This window comes from Macaca mulatta, chromosome 4 (genome assembly GCF_049350105.2).
Source record: "Macaca mulatta isolate MMU2019108-1 chromosome 4, T2T-MMU8v2.0, whole genome shotgun sequence".
Taxonomy (NCBI): Eukaryota; Metazoa; Chordata; class Mammalia; order Primates; family Cercopithecidae; genus Macaca; species Macaca mulatta.
In genome coordinates, this window is record NC_133409.1 from 153,260,656 (window position 1) to 153,276,085 (window position 15,430).

Below are 15,430 nucleotides of genomic sequence, written 5' to 3' on the forward strand. Positions count from 1 at the left end.
GGATTGAAGACAAACACACTAAGGAACAGGGAGGACCTAAGGGTTTCATGATATCAGCATTCACTGTGGAGAAGACGTCTGTCTCATCAGGCAGCTCACTATCACTGACCTCAAAGCGATACTGTCCGTCACTGAGCATCCTGGCATCATTCTCATCCGACACAAACATGATGGCCAAGCCCTGTTCCAAACCAACCTGCTCTAGTCACCTGGAAGGAGACAGATGGTAGGACTAGAAGACCTCAAAGTAGGAAGACACCCAGAGAGAGGGATGAGGATGTGAAGTATGAAAAGATACAGAAAATAAGCAGGTGGGAGAGTGGTTGTCCCTCTGCATGTGGAGCTCACCTTATGCAAGTAGGACTCAGAATCTTCAGGCATGCCATATGTAAAGGCAGTGTTCACCTGCTCCATGTCCATGACTTGGCCAAATAGGTTGGTAGCCAAAGAATTAGTCTTTAAAAATCTTTTGAGGTCATTCTCAGACGAGTGTAGAACAACAAAAACTGTTATTCACCTGAGGTGCATTCTCCTTCTCAGGTTCAGAAATGAACCACATGTAAGAGAAACCAAAGACTGGAATTCTCATCGCACCCAGAAAACTGGACTAGGGACCTGGAGAGCCATGTGCCTGTCATTCCTCCACCGCTCACGTGCTGTGTGACCGCAGGAGAAGCTCTCTACTCATAAGGCCTCTTTGATTCATCTGTGAATCATGGACAAACACCTCCATTCTAGCAACCTTACAGAAATGCAGGGAGGACGAAGTGATCAATGCAGAGGAAAAAAGCAAAGTGATGATATTTACTCCTAGACAAGACTCTTTAGGAAAATGTACCTTAAAAGTAGGAGAAAACATAGTATCTGCCATCCCCTGCCAAAAAACCTCTTTAGTAATTATGATTGTTAATCATCTTTCTATAAAATAAGGGCAAAACTATTTCACTCAATATCTCAAATAAATGAAATATAGTTTGTAATTCTATGTCAGCTCATCTCCACAACGTTTGCTCTGTGTGAAACTGAAAAAAGATGGGAACACATCCTTGTTTTTGTGGTGGCCAGAAAACCCACAAAGGCTTGGAAATGACCCTGTATTTTCCATTGACTCACTCTGTTTTGGAGTCCTAGGTAATTCATATTCTTAAATAAATCACATGTTGATACATAGGACAGAGTAGAAAAGGTAGAATTTCTCTTTTCATTTGCTAGGGCTGCCATAACTAAGTACTGCAGGCCATAACTAAGTACCACAGGCTGGGTGAGTAAAATAATAAATATTTGTTGTTTCACAGTTCTGGAGGCTACAGGTACAAGGTCAAGCTGCTGCAGGGTTGCTTTTATTGGAGGCCTCTCTCCTTGGCTTGTAGACGGTCACTTCTGTCTTCTCAACAGAGGACTTCAACATATGAATTTTGGTTGGGGAGGGACACAATTCATCTCATAACAGAGTAGATCATCCTTGGTAGTGGGTATTCGAAAAAAATAAAAGAGAGTACATCCCCTTAGCTTAGTGCTTCATCTTGGTTTTCTGAAATTTTGGTTTCGCCATAAGAACAAAAAAGGACAAGAACCAAAGTTCAGTTTTTCCCCGAAGGTGAACCCTCCGTAAGTCTGGGTAATCCCAGACATCAAGAAGAGGTGTATGCAGTTCTCCAAAGTCTTACTTTCTCCAGGAATTCTGTTTCTGCCTTTCTAACTGGGAAGAAGATTCTCTCAGGAGAGCCACCTCCTCTGATGCTGTATGGGCTTCATTCTGCTGGGACTTACAGAATATAAAAGTTGATCTTAATAAAAAGAAAATATTTGCCAAATTTTTACCATGCTCATAATTTTTGTACCATTTAAAATATCCCATATTGTTTTTATTTTTAAAGTAATACATAACATTTGCACATGTTTATGGGGCACATGTGATCATTTGACACATGCACAGAATGTGGAATAATCAAGTCAGGGTGTTTGGGGAATCCATCACCTCAAGCATTTATCTTTTCTTTGTGTTGGGAACATTTAAAATCCACTCTTCTAGCTATTTGAAATATACATTTTTGTTAGCTTTAGTTGGCCTGCTGTGCTTTAGAATATTAGAACTTATTTTTTGTATATAACTGAATGTTTGTACCCATTAATCTACCTCTCTACATCTTCCTACCCTTACGTTCTTCCCAACCTCTGGTAACTGTCATTCTACTCTCTACTTCCACGAGATTAATGTTTTTAGCTCACGCATGAGTGACAATGTGTGATATTTGTCTTTCCTTGCCTGGCTTATTTCACCTAACATGACCTCTGGTTCTATTCATGTTGCTGCAACTGACAGGATTTCATTCTTTTTTAAATGACTAAATTGCATTCCATTGTATATACATACTACAGTTACTTTATTCATTCACCCATTGATTTCACATCTTTGCTTTTGTGAATAGTGCTTCAATAAACATGGGCGTACAGGTACTCTTTTGATATATTGATTTCATTTCCTTTGGATAAATACCCAGAAGTAGAATTGTTGCATCAGATAGTAGTTCCATTAATAGTTGCAGTCTTTTAAGAAATCACTCTACTGTTTCCCATAATGGCTGCACTAATTTACATTACCACCAACAGTGTATAACAGTTTCCCTTTCTCCACATGCTCACCAGCATCTATTATTTTTTTTTTAACAATAGCAATTCTAACTAGGGTAAGATATATCTCATTGTAGTTTGATTTGCATTTTCCTGGTATTTAGTGATGTTGGGTACTTTTCACACACCTGTTGGCCACTTGTATGCCTCCTCTTGGGAAATGTCTATTCAGACCCTTTGTCCACTTTTTAATTGGATTATTTGTATTTTTTACTGCTAAGTTTTGAGTTCCTTGTATATTCTAGATATTAGTCTAGAATATACTAATGGATGAATATACTAGTTGGATGAATACTTAGCAAGTATTTTCTCTATTCAACAGGTTATCTCTTCATTCTGTTGGATGTTTGCTTTGCAGAAGTTTTTTGTTTAATATAGTCCAATTTGTCTATTTTAACTTTTTTTGCCTGTGCTTTTGAGGTCTTAGCCATAAAATCTTTACCTAGACCCATGTCCTGTAGTGTTTTCCATATGTTTTCTTCTAGTAGTTTTATAGCATTGGGTCTTACGTTTAAGTCTACAATCCCTTTTGAGTTGATTTTTGTATATGGTGAGGGACAGGGGTCTAGTGACATTCTTCTGCATCTCATAGCATTTTCCCAGCATCATTTATTTAAGAGACAGTTCTTCCCCAGTGTATATTCTTGGTTCCTTTGTCAAAGGGACTCCTTTGAGAGTTCTCATTAAGAAGCAATGTTTAGTTTCACCAATGCTTTTTCTGCATCTATTGAGATGATAAGATGGTTTATGTCCTTCATTCTGTTGATGTGGTATATCACATTTTTAAATTTAAATATGTCAAACAATCCTTGCATCTCTGACATAAAACTCACTTGATCATGGTGTATTGTTTTGATCTGCTGTTGGATTTGTTTGCTAATATTTTCAATTACCATTTTTATTACTAATACTTAAATTTTTATTGTAAGCAGTTTAAACTTGTAAAATTTACATATATACTGAAATGATCAGATCTGCATCAAATTCATCAATGAATTTCAACAAATACAGTCATATCACCCATGTTACTATCAAGATCCACAAAGTTATTTTTATTCTACATTCAACCTAGCCTCCCTTTGCCCAGCAGCCATTGATCTGATGACTACCATGATAGAGTAGCTGTTCCTGTTTTAAAACTTCATACATATCCACTCATCCCATATGGCCTCCCTTGTGTCTGGCTTTTTGCACTTGGTGTAATATCTATGCGGTCCACCCAGGTTGTTGCATGTATCAGTAGTTCATTCATTTTTATTGCTGGTAGTATTCCATTGTAAGATTGAATCACTTTTTTTGTACATTGTGGGGCTATTCTTCGTTTTTTATTGTTACAAATAAAGGAAATATGGAAACACTTGTGCAGTAATTCTTGGACATAATCTTTATTTCTGTTGAGTAAATACCTAGGAGTGGAAATGCTAGCCATAGAGCACTAGCTTGTTTAACTTTATCAGATGATACAAAACTGATTTTCAGAGTGGCTGTTTCATATTCTTATAGGCAATGGATGAGACTGTTTCACATCCTTGCCAACATTTATATGTATTAATCATTGAAATTTCAGCCATTCTAATAAGCACTTAGTGTTTTCTCACTGTGGTTTTACTTTGCGTTTTTCCCTGATGACTGTTGACCGTTTGTATACTTTTTTTGTGATGTTTCAGAAGATTTCTCTAAAGATTGTGGAAGGAGCTAAATAAACATGATTTCTCTTTCTGTAAGTGCTAGACCTAAAGTGGAATGTCCAGAATCCATCCACACTTCCCAGTCTAACCCACCCAACCCCATATTTGCCCCCTGAAGTCCAGATTCCTTCATTCCTCTTTATATTCTATTCAGTTAATTCTGCCTCCAGCTCACACTCCTCCAGAAAGTCTATTACTGTGAAGGTCACTAACATGCTCAGTATTATCATCTCTCCATCTGTCTGTACCTCTCCGTAGCTTTCCTCACACTCAATAGTTATTTTCTTATTTTGCTCAGTTCCTGTGGATTCACTTCACAAATATTAATTTGAAATCGTTCTAGCTGAAAGAAAGATTAGAGAATTATAAAAAAATCTTTGCGAAGGCCCACCCGGGTTTGTCTGTTGGTGACATTTTAATATTATTGTCTATATATAGTATACATAGAAAAATAATAGAAATATACGTGGATAGCCTTGATTTTTCACAGCTCTGATATGTGTATGTTTCAGTCAATACTGTACTGAGCAAACCAAGAATTGCAGGTGGATGTGTTACTTGAATTTAGTGTATTATATTTTTACTAAGTTTTAGGAAATCTCTTTGTTTGAAGTCTTTTAGACTTGTTTTTAAAGACCAGGTCTCACTCTGTCACCCAGGCTTGAGTGCAGTGGCACAAATACAGCTCACTCTACCTCAACCTCCCAGGTTCAAGCGATCAACCCACCTCAGCCACCCAAGTAGCTGGGAGTATTGCTGTGCTCCACCATGCCGGGCTAATTTTTGTATTTTTTGTAGAGAGGGTTTTTGCCATGTTTCCCAGGCTGATCTGGAATTCCTGAACTCAAGCGATCCACCCACGGTGACCTCCCAAAGTGCTAGGATTACAAGTGTACACCACCTTGCCTGGCTTTGCTTTAAGACTTCTTGTAAATTGTTTCTTGCTGATTTTATCATTCATTTACTTGCTTTTCAGTTAACATGGTCTATGACATGAATTCATGTTCATACAAATAGTTCATTTGCTTTCATTGCTGGATAGTATTCCATGGGAGGAATATACTACAATTTATCTCTTTCCCTCTTCATTGATACTTAAGTTGTCTCTATTGTAGACCTCACTGCAATGAACATCCTGGGATATTGCCTCCCGCTCTCAGAGATATGTGAGTTCCCCTAGAATATACATCTAGGAGTGGGGTCACTACAGCTTTTCCACATGATGCTATATAATGCAAAATTGTTCTCTGAAAGAAATAATCCAAATGCCTATCAATAGGGGGCTGGTTAAAAAGCACCACACTCAAAAGAAGCAATGTCTGTTTTTTTTTTTTTTAAAATCGCATATGTATACGATAGTGTATCATGAAAATTTCACACGAAGATGTAGTGAAGCTCTTGGTATTTCTTCATGTGATGGTCTTTGTGATACAATGTGAAGGGAAAGGCAAGGTGCAGGAAAGCATATGTAGTTTGCTAAAATTTGTGTGAAATGGGAGAAAGATTATATACATATACATTTAGATTGACTCGCATATGCATAAAATGCCTTTGAAAGAATAAGTAAGAAACTGATATAAATGGCTGCCTTTCAAGATGCAGTAGCATAGGAGAGAGTCTTTTAACTTTTTGAATTTTAAGCCAAGTCAAAACATAAAATAAAAGATAATTCCAAGGCAGACAAAACAAACAAAATCACATCCTTTGACATAAAAAACTTAAAAGAAAAGCCTGATGAAATTAATTCTCTTACTTCCCTTAATTAAAAAAAAATTGTCTAAAAATTATATCACTCCTTAAACAAGGATGTTTCCTGCCGCTTTAATTCAGTATGTTGTTTTCTTTTTCATTGCACTGTCTTTCTTTATGTGTGTGTCTGTCTTTCATTCATTAAAAAGCAAAATGAGGGCATGGTTAATTAACAAATGCAATTGGTTTGGTGAAGGAAATTTTGATTAATCTTGATGTAAATGATGAAGCTGAATCTACAAGAAATTCTACGGGGTCCACTGCAACAATTGTGGATTCAGCAGGCTCAGAACTCCCTCTACTGTTCATGTGGGTTCAAGTATGTGATCTTTAGAAAAGAGAACATGGGTAATTCTCCTGGAAAACACATGATTGAATCCATTTGCCAAATTTTGAAAGTCCTCATTATGAGCCCATTCTAAGTATTTGTCATATGAAGTCACCCTGTATTTGGATCAGAAGTTACACTCAGAGCTCACATCCCAGGCCCAAACAGCCCAGGACAGCAGAGCAAGGCCCACAGGTCAGTTTTGTAAGGGGAAGGATTAAAGGTGTGGGGGCCAGTTGTGAAGTAGTGGGAGCCCCAGATGCTGTGTGAAGTTGAGCCTCTGGTTTGCTCTGTATCCCACATTTGATTCCTCCCTGGGTGTCTGCCATTCCCGGGATCCCAAGGAAATCAAACGCTGCAGCCTTGGGTGGGGTGCTTTCTAGGATGGGCCAGGCATGGTCTAGTGTATCCTATACCTCTGCCTGTCAGCCCTCTTCTGATGTTAGAAATCAGTATGGATGGCCTTGGGGTGGTGATTCTCCAAGTGTGGTCCTGGGACAAGTAGCAGTGGCATCACCTGAGAACTTGTTAGAAATGTGATTTTCAGGCCCTGCCTTGGAATCAGAAACTGCATTTTAACAGGCCCCCAGCAGAATTCTGTATTTCAAATCAGGCCTCTCTCTCTCTGTCTCAAGACTCAATATTGAGCACCTGTGACTTCTGGATGGTCAGAGGTGGGACACACTTCCTTGTCAGGAAGCTTCTGGTTCCTCAGTCAGCTTAGTCTGAGTCCTGGCCTGGCCTAAGGGAGAAAAATTCATGTCCTGGGCTCTGAGCAATGCTCTCCTGTCCTGGATGCCTGTCAAGCTCCTACTTATACCTCAAAATACAGCTCAAATGTGTTCTCTTATGAAACTTCTGTGACTCCTTGGTCAGAGCAGATGGTCTACTTCTGCATCTGCAAAGCAAGTTGCATGTTCTGCCAACCATTTGTGTAAGAATTTCCCTACTGGTGACAGAGTAAGACTCTTGTCTCAAAAAAAAAAAAAAAAAAAAAAAAAAAAAAAAAAAAAGAATTTCCTTACCGATCTCTGCCTGAGCAAGCCTGGCTCAACCTTGAAGGCAAGGAGGGTTTTGTTCCTCTTACCTCAGCCTCAGCTTCTTTAACACAATGCCTGGCACATGGTAGGTGTTTGATAAATATTTACCAAATGAAGGGATTCCCTGCAATGACCTGGAAGACAAGAAGGTGGAATAAAAACTCACAAGCCAGAAGTGGCTGGGAGAAGTTTTTCCAAATCCCAGTGCTGTGTGAGACAGGGCCCGCTGATGTTCACTTTTAGAAGCTTCCCATCTGATCTGCCTTGTTCTCTTCAGAGGCATAGCTATGCTTCGCTGCCAAGGTCCACCTAATTACACATTACCTTTCAGGACCCTTTCAGAGTAGCCGGGTCCAAACTCCACAACAACTTCCTGCCTTAGCTCCAAATCTGAGCTGCAGGCCTAGTGTGGTGGTTCACGCTAATCCTAGCACTTTGGGAGGCCGGGGCAGCAGATCACTTGAGCCCAGGCCTTAGAGACCAGCCAGGGCAACGTGGCACAACCTCATCTCTACAAAAAACACTAAACATTAGCTGGGGCTTGTGGCGTGTGCCTGTAGTGCCAACTATTCAGAGGTCTGAAGTGGGCGGATCACTGGAGCTGGGGAGATCGAGGCTGCAGTAAGCCGTGATCATGCCACTGCCTTCCAGCCTGGATGACAGAGTGAGACTCTTGTCTCAAACAAACAAAAACTACACCTCTGGAGCTAATTTGTTGGGAGTTAAGAGCTTATCCTACTGCGGTGTCACTATGAGTGATATTGGGTGGCTTTAACATTGGGGGTGTTTACATTTCTAAAAAGAAAAGTGCCCCACAAAGAATGTAAAGTTTTAGTGTGTACAGGGGTCTTCAGGAGAAAAAAGGCAATAACTCCAGTAATATTCAGTAGCTGACTGTCCCGCCCACCCGCCACCCACAGCCTAGGCAGGGGCTGGACTCTCACCTCAGCCCCTCCTCAGGTACCCTGGATGTGGATGGTCCCTCAGTGTGAACCCACCAGGGCTCTGACCCTGGCTGCTCTTCCCACTGTTGTGGAGCCTCTGTGGGTGTGGCCCATGCAGGGGGCCTGCTCAGGAGACCGAGTGCCCTTTAAGTCTCAAGTCCTAAATTTTTGAAGCACCTATGTCAGATGTTCAGGATGGAAGAGACTCAGATGCTCACATCATAGTAAAAGAAAGAATCCGTCCCACTCTCTCAGGTGTGATGAAATTAAAATTAAATAACAATCAATAATCAAAATGATCATATTCTCTGTGTTGACTTTATCATTCAGCCGACGCCTATAACCCAGGGATGGATCAGACATTGTAGAGGAAGAGTTTATTTCTTCTTTCTGAAGGCTCCATCAGCTGGAGTTTTTGTCCTGCGATGTAGAGAGGAGACTTTGCTTCAAGGTAAGTTAGGACTGAACACAGTGGCTCACCCATGTCATCCTAGAACATTGGGGAGGCTAAGGTAGGAGGATCACTTGAGCCCAGGAGTTCAAGACCAACCTGAGAAACAGTGAGATGTATTCTGTTCAAAATTTTAAAAAATATATTAGATGGTCATTTTGGTGCTTTCTCTTGACTGTTCAGGAGACTGCAGAATCACTTGAGCCCAGGAGCTCAAGGCAGCAGTGAACTATGATGGACTCACTGCACTCCAGCCTGGGTGACAGAGCAAGTCCCTATCTCTAAAAAAATAAATAAATAAATAAAAATAAAAATAAAGAAAAGAAAAGAAAAGAAAGTGACCTGAGTTAGAACAGGACATTTGGACTTTTTTTTATTAAAATTGTATTTCAAATGTTGTAAAACTTCATAATCAGCATTTTAACCTTTTAGGAAGTGGAATCTGCTCAATTACAGAAAATATAAAAAATGCAGAGAAGCAGAAAGATGGTAAACACCTGTGTCCCCACTGGGAGGCTCAGGATGAATCTTTGCCTGTCAGAGCCTCAAAGATGCCAATGAAAAGGGGCCCTGGAGCTGTGCTTTGCAGCTACCCCCTGAGTTTCTACCCCTGGTTTCTGTGCATGTGGTGTCTGTGCAGGACGACTTAGTGTAGTCACACTGTATGAGTTATTTTGAATCTTGCTTTCCAAACTTTATTATTATCAATAAGCAACTTTATATGTTATCACAAACTCTTCTTAAACAGTACTTTTCCTAGCTGTATACTATTTTCAAAAAATGATGTAGCTACTCTTCTTTTGCAAGTTCTTCTTCCTTATGGTAAATAGTATCTGATTAATATCCTTATACCTAAAGAGTCTTCTATATTTTGGATTTCATTGTAGAATTATAGATTTCTCAAATGTATTTGGTCAAAGTGCATGAACTTTTTTTTTGTTTTGCTTTTGAGATGGAGTCTCACTCTGTCACTGAGGCTGGAGTGCAGTGCCACAATTTCGGCTCACTGCAACCTCCACCTCCCAGGGTCAAGTCATTCTTGTGTCTCAGCCTCCCGAGTAGCTAGGATTACTGGCGTGCACCACCACACCTGGCTAATTTTTGTATTTTTAGAAAAGATGGGGTTTCTCCATGTTGGTCAGGCTGGTCTCGAACTCCTGACCTCAGGTGATGCACCTGCCTCGGACACACATGTTATAAAATTGCTTCTCAAAAGCAGCATACCAATTATCTTCACCATCATTCACCCCTTATTTGTCAAGTCCCTCCTCTGTACTGGGATGTTCTAGATGCTGGGGATGCAAGTGGTGACTGGACGAGGTCCTGGCCTCAAAGAATATGTTTCAGTGGTACAGACGACAACTTCCAAATTTATTCCAATATCAGTGATAATTGTTATGGAGAAAATATACCTGGATTAGAAGATTGGTGGTGGTGAGGATGGCAGGAGATATATTTTGTTGGATAAGAAGTTCCTGAGAACTTGACTAAGGGACATTTGAGCAGAGAACTGAATGGCATGAGGAGTGAGCCATGTGGATCCCTGGGGAGCAGGTGCCTGTGGGAGTCCCAGCAGGAGCTGGTGGCAGAGACAGGATGGAGCAGTGACAAGAGACTGGTGCGAGTGGAGATGAGTGAGCTGGGCTGAGGCTGGTGGGATGAGGCCACAATGGCCAGAGAGGCCCTGTGATGAGGGGCTGATAGGAAATGGTGAGAGGAAGGGAAGAGGCTGGAGCGTTTCTGGGACGTGGTGTTGAGGATGTGCTCTAATCCCCATTTGAAAGGTTCACTCTGCCTGTTGTGTGGGTGATGGAAAGCTTCATGAGAGGCAGCAGGCAGCCCAGCTGGAAGGCCCTTCTGGTTTACTATCCTACAGAGGATGGCTCTGGGGAGGAGGCAGTAGAGGAGTGAGAAGTGATTGGATTTGGGGTTAATACATTTTTCAGATGGTCTTAGCAGTTATTTAATAGAGAACCACTCATTTATTTACTGAACTTCATTCCACAGTTGATTCCAGATGGCTTATTGCAACAACCAAATAATAAATATACATGTGTTATTTAAAAACCAACAGCTAGGAAAGTATAGACTTAAAATATTAAGGCTGGGGTAAAGCTAGAACACTACTAGGCAAGAAGGAACCTCTGAAACATTTGCCAAAATTGACTTTACTGTTTACCTAGCCATGGATTTGTTGGCTCACAATTTTATTGCATCAGGGAGGCACAGAGGGGGGTGACAGTACAGGTCACTTGGCCCTTGTTTCCTGTTTCAGGAACATTTTCCTGTTTTACACTTAAAGTCAGAGCAAATTATGTAACTGCAGTTTGTTCAAAAATGAAGACAACACCTAAAAAGTCAGAAAGTAAATGTACAAACCCCAGGGGTCTAAGGAGAGTCTGCATTTCTCCCCCAAAATGTCCTCACCCTGCGCTATTGAATGGAGAGGGTCCTTTCCAGGGGCCCTAAGATGCAGGGGCAATTGGGCTGCAGCCCTAGCTAGAGATGTCCTTTATACCTGCAGTTTCCTTATGCCTGGCAGTCAACTTCAGTGATCTCACCTGAGCTAGAAACTTGTTGTTTTGATATTGGTTCTGTGTGAGCCTTTGTGTAGGCTTAAAAATGTGACATGGAAATTTTGCTATAATGGTTTTTCTTTGATGGAATTTGACATGCACGGTGGCTCTGGCTTCCCTGTTGGTCCCCGGAGAGAATTTAGTGTCCTGCACTTTTTTTTCAAGATCCTTGTGTGTAAGAGGGGTCAGGAGACTTGGAGTCAGGGAATCCTCCAATCTCACCCTCCTCTCTAATGCTTTCCAGTGTGGGGGCCTTGCCTCTCTGCACATCTGATTAATATAATTGTCCCAGCTCCTGGACAAAAAGCACAGGTGCACATAACACTGACTCCTGCATGCAGTGCCAAGGTGGGGAGGTTTCCTGAATGCCAAGTTTAGCACTTTGACTCCCATTCACACACACACACACACACACACACACACACACACACACACATGTACACACACTCTCACACACAGATACACTAACTCATACAGGCACATACAGTTGCACACACATTCGCACACATATTTAGACACATTCACACACACGGGCACACACGCACAGGCACACACACACACACACACACAGCCTGAAGGAGCGTTGTGGGGCGGGCTGACTTCAGGGGCGGAGTAACAGGAATGTCTCAGGTCCCTCTCGGTGGCCTTTGTCTCTTTTTCCTGGAGGTGGAGGAGTCTGTACTCCATGAGGGGACGTCCTCTGAAGAAGGGGGAGATACTCAGGAGCGGGGTCCAGAGATGGACAAGGATGGGAAAGTGGAGACAAAGTGGAGGGGGCGGGGCAAGAAGAGAGCACGCAGGAATGGGGAGGGGGAGGACCTTCTAGCGGTCAGAAATACCACACGCAGAATTTGGTTCTTGGTTTTTGTGTTTTATTAAGATGGATTTAGCACACCAGCCGGATTGCGAGATATGGAGTCTACATTGCAAAGGACAAGTCTTCATCTCCTCCTAGTTTGAACTCATCAGTAATAGCTGGGAGAAGGGTGCCAGAAGCCTTGTGTGGGGCTCGCAACGCCCCGTTGCAGTGATCCCATTCTCTGCACCCCAAGGACCTCTCCTTCAGGGACCATGTTGGTCCCACCTTCCAACTGGAAGGAGAGGAAGGAGAAGTCTGAAGGCTTCGGATCCTCCCTAGCGCGCCTTTTTCTCTGCCATTTATTCTGAGTGTCCTTGCCTCTGCTCCACTACCGCAACCTCATTAAGACAAAGCACATCCTGCGCGCTTGGGCCAGAAATCCTCCTTTGGCCTCTGACTCACTGGTGCCATTTCACTGTGTCCTGTCCTTCGGGCCATTGTCACTGGGTGAAGCCCCAGAGAGCTTGGAGCCCAAGAGAGCTGGATTCTTAGAGCGTTGCGGTCCACATGAACATTCTTGAGATTTCTTCAGATCTGAAAGTCAGCCTGAGTTTTTAGACTTGCTTCGAAAGGCTTTGGCCCTTGGAAAAAGGAAATCAACACTCCAGGAACAAGATTTTCCTCGACTTTGTCTCAACCCAAAGACACTCTAGCAACCCAGTTTTCAAACGTGCTTTGAAAATAAATGGTACAGCGTGTCCCCACTGGATTTTGCGTTTCCCTTTTTATTATAGCCCGCCCCTTTTGTAAAATAGTTACATATCTCTCTACTGCACTGAAAACAGCTCTATCAAAGACACTTTGAGAAAGATTTAATGACATGAAAATATGAAGTCCCCTTAAAAGTGAGTTTCTGGAGTTGGGTTTTAATTAACACTATGGTTTTTAAAATCCTGTAACTATTTGGGTGTGTGGCTTACCTTTATAATGTTTTCAAACAAATATTTTTCTTAACCACCATACAAATTCAAGTTTATTATTTTTATTTTTAAATTTTCTTTATTCATTTTTGAGACAAGATCTCTTTCTGTCATCCAGGCTGGAGTGTAGTGGTCAGATCCTAGCTCACTGCAGCCTCAAACTCCTGGGCTCAAGGTATCCTTCAGCTTCCAGAGCTGATTACATGCCTGAGCCATCGTTCCTGGCTAAAATCCAAGTTTATACTGTAATATAAAATTCCAGCATTTCAGAGAAAGTGAAAGTCACAAAGTTATCCCAGTCCCTGGGTTCCCTGTCAAAATTTTGGTGAGTAATCCTCTGGGTTTTCCCTTAATATACTTAAAATATATATTATGTAAGTGACATTACTGGTATTATAATTCCATACATCCTTGTCCTTTTAAAAATGGGTAAAAATAGGCTGGGCACAGATCTTCTCATTTGAAAGCTCATCGTCCTCTTTTTAACGACTGCATGGAATTTTATCGCATGGCTGTTCTTTAGGGGACTATGGAAATGTTATTAATCTTCATTGTGGTAGTGGATACGTGGGTGTGTAAAACAGCCAAAGAGTAAAACTCAATGAGCTGTACATTTCAAATAGATACATTTATTGCATGCAAAGTATGCCCCAAAACGGTTTAAAAATATTATCCTATTTGAGATTTGTACTTTGATTTTGTAAAACAAAATGAAACCCTTGTTCTTGTACCCAAGAGACACACCCTGGCACATCTGGAGGCAGAAGCTCATGTTCTCTGTTACTTGACCTCGCAGCCTCTGAAATAAGAATAATAAGCCGTATATTTACAGATTCACAGAGGGAGAAAAAATGCTGTGGTTAAAATGTTCATAAATAACAAAACTAGGAAAAGGGCAAAAATAAAAGTTAGAAATAATAAAACTACATCTTTTAAATATTATTCTCACCTTCACCTTTTCCCTCCCCTTTTCTCCCTCTCCCTTTCTTTCTTCAACACTCACCCCATCTTTCTCCATTCTCTGCTCTTGACCCCCGCTGTATTCCAGCCTCACACAACACCAACACACTTCACCGCGTCTGCCTGGGGAAGGTCAGGGAAGGGACGCGAGGCAGCGCTGTCACCGTATTCTGTGAGCCACAGCGCCCTGGGCACTGCTGACCTTGTATCATTTCAGTGAAGGTCACTCCAGTCTTTGATGGAGGCCACACTCGGGGCTTAAATTAGGATCCTCACTGAAGTGGCGGTACCCTGGGAGGCTTTTTCCTGGCCTCTTAGTTGTGGGTTTTCCTGCGGGCGGCAGAGCCCGTTTCCATCAGAACCGGCCAGAGGCGAACGCTGCCTTCCTGGGGTGGCGGAGCAGCTGGAAGCGTTTATGGATCCTAGAATCCATGGGCGGCCCGTGGAAGGGGCTGAAGCTCATTTTCCTACTCACCTGGCTCCGAATCCTCCGCGGTGCTGTTTCAAGCGAGTCAGATTCCAGATCGCGCTCCAGCCCGGACTCGGAATTTCTGCCCCGCGGGTCTGCATTTCACTGCGGCAGGTGTGAGTGACCCGCAGCTGGAGACCAGAAGCCTGAAGGCAGCTCCGCCCTCCCCAGCCCGCAGCGCCGTTATTCCGTTTCTATATCAGTAACACGTCTGGTTTTCCGTAGACCAGGGCGGGGTGACGGTGATCCCAGTCCTCGCAGTGAACTCCGGGCCGCAGACTTGAAAACGCACGCGGGCGCCCAGTGCAGCCCTGCCGAGTCAGCAAGCGACCGCGCTGGGCCGTTTCTCTTTCTTTTCAGGACCCAGCAGTGGCGCCTAAAGTCTGCACGGAGAAAATCGCCTGTGTGCTGGTAAGTCCAGGGATCTAAGGCGAGTGCTGAGGGAGAAAACGTAGTTGATGGCCTGAGAAGAAGGGGCTGAAGGTTGGGTAGAGGGGGAGGGCTTTGGACAGAAAAGACCTGGGAGGTTTGGCTGGGGAGGGGCAGCCAGGCCTAGACCCTGGGGAGCGACTCACCCAAAGTCCAAGATCATCACGGCCTCCCCTACCCCAGAAAGGGAGGGACACGCTTGATGTCGCGATCACCTCTAAACGCGTTGGAACAAACTTTGCGTATTATTATTATTATTATTATTATTATTATCGTCATTGAAGTATTAAAAGTCTTTTTGGGGGTTAGCTGAATGAGACCCTTTGCTGGAACTGGCACAGGGAGAAAAAGTCCTCGAGACAGGGTAGACACTGTGGAGGGAAGGG

The 15,430-nt window shown here is 42.5% G+C and overlaps 1 long non-coding RNA gene across 1 annotated transcript; it reads right to left on the bottom strand.

Annotated features, from left to right (window-relative positions):
* Nucleotides 1–12,265: 12,265 nt before the first annotated feature.
* LOC114677362 (uncharacterized) lies at nt 12,266–14,834 on the bottom strand. The gene is made up of 2 exons (XR_013416730.1): nt 14,190–14,834; nt 12,266–13,985 (listed from the first exon to the last, which is right to left on the bottom strand). It is a non-coding gene; the product is annotated as an uncharacterized LOC114677362 (long non-coding RNA).
* Nucleotides 14,835–15,430: the final 596 nt, after the last annotated feature.